Here is a 10273-nt window from a genome sequence, read left to right on the forward strand (position 1 = left end):
CCAACCGTAATTAGAGTTAACTCCCTAATTTGAGGCCACTAGGGACTCACTCCACCTCCATTTGTGTCACTCAAATGGAGCTTCCACAAGCTATATAGAGAGCAAAGAGGAATGGAGATATGGAAATCTCTACCTCTACTCAGTGCCTATGTGTATACAAGAGTGATCTCAAAGATAAGACAAGAAGAGGGAGAAGAGAAGGCAAGACAGGAATTATCACCGACATGCACACACCACAATCAAGCAAGCATGCATCATCCAATACAAGCCTACCACCATAGCCGAGAGAGAGAGAGAGAGAGAGAGAGAGAGAGAGAGAGAGAGAAAGAATGTAAGACTCAATTGTGATAATGGGATTGTCCCTTTTCATATTTCATAAATCACTTATATACATGAGCTCACTTTTTACAATGGCCGGTCACCCATTTACAATTGAGGGCCCAAAACTAACTTCCTAGCTCTATGTACATCTAGGCTCATTCCTGTGGACTGATATTATACAAGTCGTAAGCTCGGTCATCCTATGTATCTTTTGCAAGAAGCACTTAGTGTAGTTACATCATAATGGATTGCAAGAAGCATAACCACACTTGAAAAATGATGTTAACTAGTGTGGTTAATATACCCCCCTCCCTAATTCAGATCCCTCCTCAAAGCTAGCAAGGGTACTTAGCGGTAGTACATGGAGTAGGTGCGGATGAAGTTGAACCATGACTTGGGATGTGGGGGGGATCGATGGAAGACCTTGCAACTCATCCAAAAAGTGGTCACCATCATATCTTTGAAGGTTTTGAGGTGCCAACAGGCAGGCATCCATTGGATGTGCTTGTAGTAGCGAAAAAATTGCTTTAGAGTGGGGCCTTTGTTGAGGTCAAAAGCGAGCTCTTGGATGCATTCCAATCTGAGGAAGGCTTCCAAAAGTCTGATAATGAGGTGGAAAAAGTGGATGGTGGCCTTAATCATCGTTTGCTGGATCAGGAACCTACTTATATTTGTCGATGAAGGTGTGGATCTTCATGAGCATAGTGGCCTCGATGCAAGGGCTTTGGGACATCGGCAGGGCAAACCAAGGGAAGTTGTATCAAATTTTAGGGTCCACTGTCTACTCCTTACTGATGAAGAGGTCCCAAGCCCAGTGTCAGCATAAGGGCAAGTAGGCGGGGTCGATCCATAGATGACGGGGCACCTTGCAATACTGCTCCTAGATAACTAATTTGAGAAGAAAGGGTCAACACCAAGTAGGCTGCCGGCCCATAAGTTCAAAGGTGATGTTGCGAGCAGTGGAGGGGGGTCGTTGGTAACCTCTTCGTTTTGCTAATGGGGATGCTGGCGCTTCCATGTCACTGTGCTTGGCGTCCAAGTAGGGCTGAAGGAAACGGATGTCCATGCAGTGTGTCACCCTGCTGATGGGGGGTTCTTGGAGTTGTCGAGACTGAGCAAGATATTAATGGCCTACTCAAACTCAATGATGCGATCCAAGGGATCATGCCAATTGAGGGGTTGAGGGGTGGGTCAACTTCTTCATTCTCCTACGGGGGTGGGGGGTGGGGGGATTCTGCTTTCCTCCAGAGGTGTGGGGGAAGGGAAGTCAGGAAGTGATGGTGATGATGGTGGAGGGGATATCAATGAAGAGGGTACGGTGGCGAGGGTTGTTATAAGGAGAGATGGGGGCTTTACCAATGTCGAGGGTATATCTTTCACATTGAGGAGGAGGCCCAAATGGAAATGGAGGGTGGGGTGTGTGTTCTCTCTCACTATTTGTCTTTTATCATGGTATTAGAGTCTGGTTCTCTCTATTCCGGTTTTGTGAGTGAGTGAAGAAGAGGAAAATTTCTATTTTGGAGCTATCCATTGGAGCTTGGAGCAAAGAGAAGCTTGGAGCACACACCTACTCAACACATCTGAAAGCTAAGGACCACGGGTAAGAAAAGCTAAACACCCTTGAGCGGATTGCAGGTAATTTGACACAAGCAAAGCAAGATTTGAGTTGCCCAAAGTAAGTGAAAATTTTGGTTTTTGCAAGCTTTAATGGAAATCTTGAGAGCTTGAATGCAAGAGGCAAATACATATAATAGGTGAAGGACACATGTATGTGGCATTGGTGAATGCAATAGCAACTTATATGCAAACCCTAACTTGATTTTGGAGCAAATCTATGCATTTAACAAGAGGGAAAATCATTGTTTTGGAAGCCTCACAAAAATAGAGAGTATATGTCACAACTTGATGCCATTAGAAGTGTTTATTGCACAAATCGGAAGCATTGATGTGATTGGAGCATACATAGGTCAATTGCTAAGGTTTATATGCACTCATTAATGATTGACAAGCTTTCAAATTCCCCTAGGAGCAAGCGGCGCTGAAAAAACAGGTCAGTGGAGCAGTTATTTGCACATACTTATGTGGATTGTATGCATAGTACAAGCTAATTGAAGTGTTTTGGAAAGTGGAGGGTTGTTTCGGATGCGTTTCTTAGATTTTGTGAGCGGCGCCAAGTTATTTTCAGCTTATGCAAACAGCAATTCTGAGTCCTAGAGTTTGTCGCCATAAAAATTATTGCATGTGTGGACAGCATTGGTGCCAAAGTATATGTATGTATGTGTGTGTCTGAGTTAAGTTTTGGAAATACTCAATGAACATTGTGCTTAGCAAAATGAGTGACAGTCCAAACAAGATTGTTGGTGAAAAGCATGATAGACATAGCTTTCGCATTTGGAACCATATAACAAATTTCCTCAAAGGCGGCAAAGGGCTTTGGCATTTGGTGATGATAGACGACGAGATGGAGCCAAGGGTTCCCCCAATGAATGCAACACCCACCCAGCTTACAACACATCAGAATTGGACAAAGAGGTCCTTCAAAGTGTTGCATCATTTCTTGATTTGTGTGACAAATACCATTTTATGCCATATTGAGGACACACATAATCCCAAGGATGCATACCATGTGGTGACCTAATCACCTCAATGCCTAAGAAATATCTAAGCTCCCCCAGATCCTTCATCTCAAACTTCTGTCTAAGCAAGATCTTTACATCAAAGATCTCTGCATCATGTTCCCCCGTAAATGATCAGGTCATCTACATAGATGACAACAACGACAACCCCTCTATCACTGTGTCTCACATACAACGAGAAATCTGCATTGGCTACAAGAAAGCCAATAGTGACAAGATATTCAGAAATCTTGTCAAACCATGCTCTTGGTGCTTGTTTTAAGCCATACAAGGCTTTCTTCAACCTGCACACATGCTCAAGGTGACTCACATCCTCATAACCAGGTGGCTCCTCTTCCTGCAAATCCCCATGCAAGAATGCATTCTTTACATCCATCTGATGTAAAGACCATTGCTTTGATGCAGCCACCACTGCTATCACAACTCTCACTGTTGCCATCTTGGCAATTGGGCACAACTCTCACTATTGCCATCTTGGCAACTGGGCAGAAAGTTTTCTCACAATCAATGCCATATATCTGCGCATATCCTTTGGCTACCAATCTAGCCTTGTACGTGCTTATGCTTCCATCACTGTTATGTTTTACTTTGTACACCCACTTGCATCCAATGGCTTTCTTGCCTTCAGGCAATTGCACTAAATCCCAAGTCTCATTTTCATATAGTGCATCCATCTCCTCATCCATAGCTTTCTCCCAACACACATTTCCAATAGCCTCATCAATGCATGTAGGCTCTACAACCTGTACAACTTTTGCCATGGATGTATAGTGATGTGCCACATAACCATCATAGGTAAACCTCTGCACAAGATTCTTTACTCTCCCAAATCTTCACTCTCCCAAATCTTCGCAGCTTTGCATTCATGGCTTCCATAGCCTTCTTTACACCAGGTGTTCTCATAGCTGGTATCCCAAGATCCTCATCAAGGCTCATCTTTGAGCCACTAGACTCTCCATCAACATGAGAATGCCCTACAGAAATGTCAGGCATACTAAGGGGCTCAACCACTTTCTCTTTGCCTTTATGTGATGTACTAATCACATTTGTAGGATTGGTATTATGACGTAGCCTGCCACTCCATTAACTATCTGAATCACTAGTAGATGAGGACTCTCCTGTGATTGCTAACTTGTATTCTGTGCAACCATGCACAACATCTAGTGCATTTTTGCTCACATTTTTGTCATGTGGAAATACATGCTTTGTTTGCTTTCCAAATTGGCATGCTTCACATATTTTCTGCATACCTTCAACTTTAAACTTTGGCAGTCTTGTCAAATTCTTTTAGTCTGCATAGACTTCATTCTCTGCACATTCACATGTCCAATTCTTTTATGCCAAATGTCTATGTCTGCAACAATTCCTGAACCATTTGCAAATATCACAGCACTCACTTCAGGCATGTTTACATTCAATGTAAACATTCTCCCCACTTTGTTGCCTTTTGCAACCAACCTGCACTTGTCTTTAAAGTCTTTAACATAGCAACCATCATGGTTAAATCGAAGCTACAAACCCTGCTCAATCATCTGGCCAACTGAAACCAAATTCTTTGTTATGTTCAGAACATGAAGTACATCTGCAAGGTACTTCACTTTGCCATCCTGCATAGACAATGGCACATCTCCAACATGGGCAATTGGATGAGCATTGTCATCCCCTGTTTCTACAAAACCTGGTCTTTCAAGGTTTTTCATCTCTTTGAACCACTCCCCATTACTTGTCATGTGGTTTGAAGCACCTGAATCAATGTACCATACATCATCTTTATGTGCTGCTTCAACATTTTCAGACATGGCATTAACAACATGGTGCATAACAAACAACCTTTCATTATCCTCATTGTTTCTGCTCGAGGATGCGTAATTGTTTTGCTGCAATTTTCCATTTTGCATGTCAGCCTACTTCTTATAACAATCTGCCTGCACATGTCCAGGCTTACCACAATAAAAGCATCCACGTGTATCATTATGCTGCCTTTGCCAATTTCCACGACCTCTTTGACTCCCCCTGCCTCTGAATTGGCCTTTGTTGTTGTTGTGAATTCTGGGACTGTTGTTGTTGCTACTGCTGGCCATAATTCTGATTACCTATTCGGCCACCTCCTTGGCCACGTCCACGGCCTCCTCTATCTCATCCTCTTCTTGAACTTGTGTAGAAGGCATGTTGCTCTGAACTGTTTTTGTTTTGTGAAGACTGTTGGTCTTCACCCAAGCTCTTCTCTTCTATAATCAACATAGACACCAAATCTGTGAAATTGGGAATGTTTTCCCGAGTCTGAATAGACGTCTTGAACGCCTTGTTTTGTGGCCCGAGACCACATAGACAGTTATCATCATCATCTACTGAAACGCCAATAGATGCACGGGATTCCATAATACCCTTGATCTTCAATGCATAGTCATTCATAGACATACTCTTTTTCTCCATAGTATGAAGTTCATTCTTCAACTGTATCTTTCGTGCCTTGGTATTCGTTTCATAGAGTTTTACCAAGGTGTCCCACGCCTCCTTGTGGGACTTGGCATCCTATATGTGCCCAATCATGGTATCCTGTATACTGATAGAGAGCCAAGACATAACTTTTCTGGCTCCTTGGTTCCAATCCTTGAACTCTTTCACATCTGCAGCAGTCGGATTGATCTCGGTATCTCCGGTGCCTCTTCATGCTCACCTTCTATATAGTCCCAATAACCCTTTCCCATCAGGAAATTTGTGAGCCTAAACCTCCAAGCATGGAATTTGTTCTTATTAAGCTTCTCAGAAGCAACAATCTGGTTTATGCCATCATTTGACATCTTGCCAGACACACAAATTTACCAGAAACAGCACTCTGGTTTGTCCTGCACAAACTGTTGTATTTTCTGCGCAGCAGTACTGTACTACACTCAAATGTCACCAACCAGTGACCTCAATGTGCATACATACACCCAATGGGTGTTGACCTCCTTGCAGCACACACAATGTCTGCACAACCAATCTGTCTTCCTGCAGTTCTTAAAATAGAGTTCTGTAGAGAATCGCGATTACTTACCCACAGTGCTCGAAATCGCCTGCTTTCTGAAAAACGGAGGTCGTAACGCGTCTGAAACGCGTTTTCGGCCCAGAAAAATTTTTTCCAATAGGATGGTATAGTTGCCCTATAGCTTTACTCTCGCACGACGAAGAAAGCTCCTCAATCAGAGATCGTTCGATCAGTGCCTCCCGTAGAGCTCTCGACAAGGGTGTAGTCACCAACACAAATAGGGAAGAGTAGATGAAGCTCTTACCCTCATACCGTTTCATGTGTTTCTCTTGCTTGTAGCTCAGTCCTTAGCATGAACTAGGCTCTGATACCATGAAAAGATGCAAGGGAGAAGAGAGCTTGAGCTCTTGCAAGCTCACACACACACTCACAAAACCCTAAAAGAGAACACACAAGGTGAGAGGCTGAAAATCTTCTTATTCTTCACTCAACACTCAACACTCAACACTCAACACGCCATATACAAAGATAAGAGTACACACAATATGAAAGGTACTCAACCAAATACATACTAGGGTTCTCTATAGTGTGAACCCAACTAAATGAGCTGGCGCTATAACTGTGCCAGCCTAGAATGGCTATCACACAACCTATCATCCCACTGGCCGCATATCACCCAATGATCTCACCAACCATGCCAGTGATGTAAGTGTGGGGCCTATCCACTAGGCGGGTCATCAGTGTCCACCGCCTCACTAGATGAGCTCAATATCTCAACAGTCTTGAGGTAGACTTCTTGCCTTTCCTGTCAGATCTTGTGCTAGTCATTTTGAAGAAAGCCTCAGACATGCCCTCATGCAATTCTTGAGAATGCGTTCCATTGAAATTATCCTAGTCCATAGCACTCCTACAGCATTGCTCAAAGGAAGTGTGGGCTAGAGTGTATAAGGAATTATGCAAGGGTACATCATCAAGGCCTTCAAGAAATCTCCTGATCATCCTTTCATAAGAGAACTTGTCTCTATCACTAGAGCGGGAATGGAGATACCTCACCCGATTGATGTAGTCCCGGATGGTTTCCCCATCCTTCTATTTTACATTGTGCAGTTGCTCAACTCGACTCCATCGGGTTCCTTGGCGGGAGTATCTAACTTTGAAGGCCTCCTCCTTTAAGGCTTCAAAGGTGGCCTTATCCTCTACCTTTAGGGATCTAAACCACTGGCCAACTTTAAGGCTTCAAAGGTGGCCTTATCCTCTACCTTTAGGGATCTAAACCATTGGCCAGCTTTGCCATCTAGGGTGAGGCCGAAGGCACTCACCTTGACTTGGTCGTCCACGTGGCAAGATGCCTCCCATTTCTGATTAAACATTTCTAAGTGTGGTATGGGATCTCCAGTTCCATCAAGCTTGGTGATCAACTTAGAGATGTTGGCTGGTTTATTTCACTCTTATCTTGGCCCCTGCACGATGTTGTGGCAGTGCAAATCCGGCAACTACCCCCTCCATATTTCCATGGCTATCCTCAACATTTTAGGAGTTAGTCTTGCCGTGTTCTAATTGGGGTAAGATAGGCGGGGGAGGTGGTTCAGGTGGATAATATACCATCGGGGGTCCTTGTCTCAAGGGAGGACTGGTTTGTGCTTCATAAGGTCCCATATGGTATCTAGGGTATATCCCGCAAGGCAGGTACTATTGGGACATTGGTGTAGCGGGTTGATAGGATTGTGTAAGGTAGGCTCTCTCCCTTTCATAGGACGTTTCAGGTCCTTAAAGAGATGGTTCCTGACCTAGGTTGGCCTATGGTCTTGGTATGAGTTATCCCTTCCAGTTGGTCTCAGCATGGCCTATGGTCTTGGTATGAGTCAACCCTTCCAGTGTGGTGTGGAGAGCCGGTTCCTGATCTAGGTTGGCCTATGGTCTTGGTATGAGTTGGCTCTTCCAGTGGTGGTCGGCATGGCCCCTCGTACTGGTGAATTAGTATGGGTTGTGTTACTTTCTCTTTGCCCCATTTCCAATCTATGGTCTAGAGGTGGCGTGGGCTCTCTTTCGGGCTAGCATTCCATGCCTCTATCCCTAAGATGCAAATTGTATGATTATGTGTTTCCCAAGATAAAGTTTTGTAGTCTCAAAGCAAGACTTCTTTGTGAATGTGTAGGGGACTCTGGGTCTTGCTCCAAGGTAGGTGGTCTGTCCATTCACTGGGCCACCAATCCTCCTATCTCTAAGTTAGGGGTAGTGTACCCCATGCTAGGATTCTCCTCACTCTCATTGGTGCTTTTAAAGACCAACACCGTTTAGCTCCACATTGTGTTGACTGAAGAGTTCAATCTTACAAGTGAGGGAGCATCAAGAGGATTTATGTCATCGAAGAGAGGGTTGTTTTACACCAATTTACCCAAATTTAAGTGCATGAATGTGAGAAATGGTAGTGCTAGACCCCCCTCTGGACAGTCTCTGTTTTTTTTTAATATATAATGGTATGGCTAAATGCGAGTTGAGGAACGGGTGTTCCTTTCTAGTTTTAGTACGAGCATGGCTAGTTAAGACACGGGTGTACGCTTGTGAAAGACATGGACGTGCGTTTGGCGGAGGGTACAATCATATGCTTCAAGGAAGACACGGGCATATGCTTATGAAAGACGGGTGTGCACTTGGTGGAGGATACGAGCGTACGCTTCAAGGAAGACATGGGCTTGCGCTTGTGAAAGACACGGACGTACGCTTGGTGGAAGGAATGGGCATACTCGAGGAATCGTACAGGTGTACTCTTGTTGGGTCAGGTAGATCTCTTAATTATGCAGGGATGACGTGGCCTAATATTCTCCTGACAGTATAGTAGTATCCTATTCATACCCCTTTTTAATGCCTTTTATACCTTGTTGTAAACGCAATTTATTCTCCTTAATTTCCCTCTGCTCATATTGATGAAACATATTCGGAACGATTTTCCAAGAAGGTATGGGTATGGCAAAGGAAGACACGCTCATGGCTCTTAGAAATGTATGGTCGTACTCTTCTTAGAAGATAGATAGAGTTGAAAATGCACCTATCCTCCTCCCCTTATTTCTAAGGTTTTGGGTTATTCCTTGATGATTTTTTGTGTTTTTCCTCTCCAGCTACCCAATGATACCTAGGATATTTAATAAAACCTAATTATCTAAGACTAATTAAGGGATTAAGCTATTTATGCAAAGTTTGCCAAATATATTGAAGAAAACAACAAATCATAAACTTCAAGAGCAAGGTTTAGGCACTTACTTATGTCTCCTGCTCTGTTGATGAAGACTCCCAAGCTCCTTATGCTCCATTGAACTCCATGGTTGAAGTAGACAATATCAAAAAACAAACAAACATATCAAACATGCCCCTCCAGGGCTCCTGCCCAACCACCGCTGACGGCGGAAGCGACGTTGGCCTCCCGTGCGGGGCGGGGATCCACACTCGGGGCCTCGCCTGAGTGTGGAAAGACTAGCTCGGGCAGTTCCTCCATAACCGGGCCCGGAAAGACTCCCCTCGCTCGGAAGGCACGGGCAATACCACCATGGGAAAATCTTCTAGGTGAGAGGCTGAAAATCTTCTTCTTCTCTACTCAACACTCAACACACCATATACAAGAATAAGAGTACACACAATATGAAAGGCACAACCTTTGCCATATATGCATAGTGATGTGCCACATAACCATCATATGTAAATCTCTGCACAGGGTTCTTCACTCTCCCTGATCTTCGCAGCTTTTCATTCATGGCTTCCATAGCCTTCTTTACACCAGGTGTTCTCATAGCTAGGATCCCAAGCTCCTCATCAAGGCTCATATCTGAGCCACTAGACTCTCCATCAACATGAGAATGCCCTGCAGAAATGTCAAGCATACCAAGGGGCTCAACCACTTTCTCTTTTCCTTTACGTGATGTAGTAATCACATTTGCAGGACTGGTATTATGATGCAGCCTGCCACTCCATGGTCTATCAACAGACCCACTAGATGAGGACTCTCCTGGTCCACTCAAAGACTGTGATTGCTGACCTGCATTCTGTGCAACCACACTTCCACTCACATCAGCCCCAACAGCTTCTTTTTCAGCAACATACCAGCTGCTCATCTCATCAAACACAACATCCCTGCTTACCCTCAGCTCACGTGTAGCAGGGTTATAACACCTGTATCCCTTTTGCTCAAGGGAATATCCAATAAACACACATTTTTCAGCTTTCGGGTCCAGCTTAGTTCTCAGCTCATCTGGCACATGCACATATGCAATGCATCCAAAGACTTTCAGATGAGACAAATCTGGTTTTCTGCCAGTAAACCTCTCCTCTGGAGTTACATCATGTATGGCTGCAGTTG

Source organism: Cibotium barometz, chromosome 5 (genome assembly GCF_041138505.1).
Source record: "Cibotium barometz isolate CiBa-2024 chromosome 5, ASM4113850v1, whole genome shotgun sequence".
Classification (NCBI taxonomy): Eukaryota; Viridiplantae; Streptophyta; class Polypodiopsida; order Cyatheales; family Cibotiaceae; genus Cibotium; species Cibotium barometz.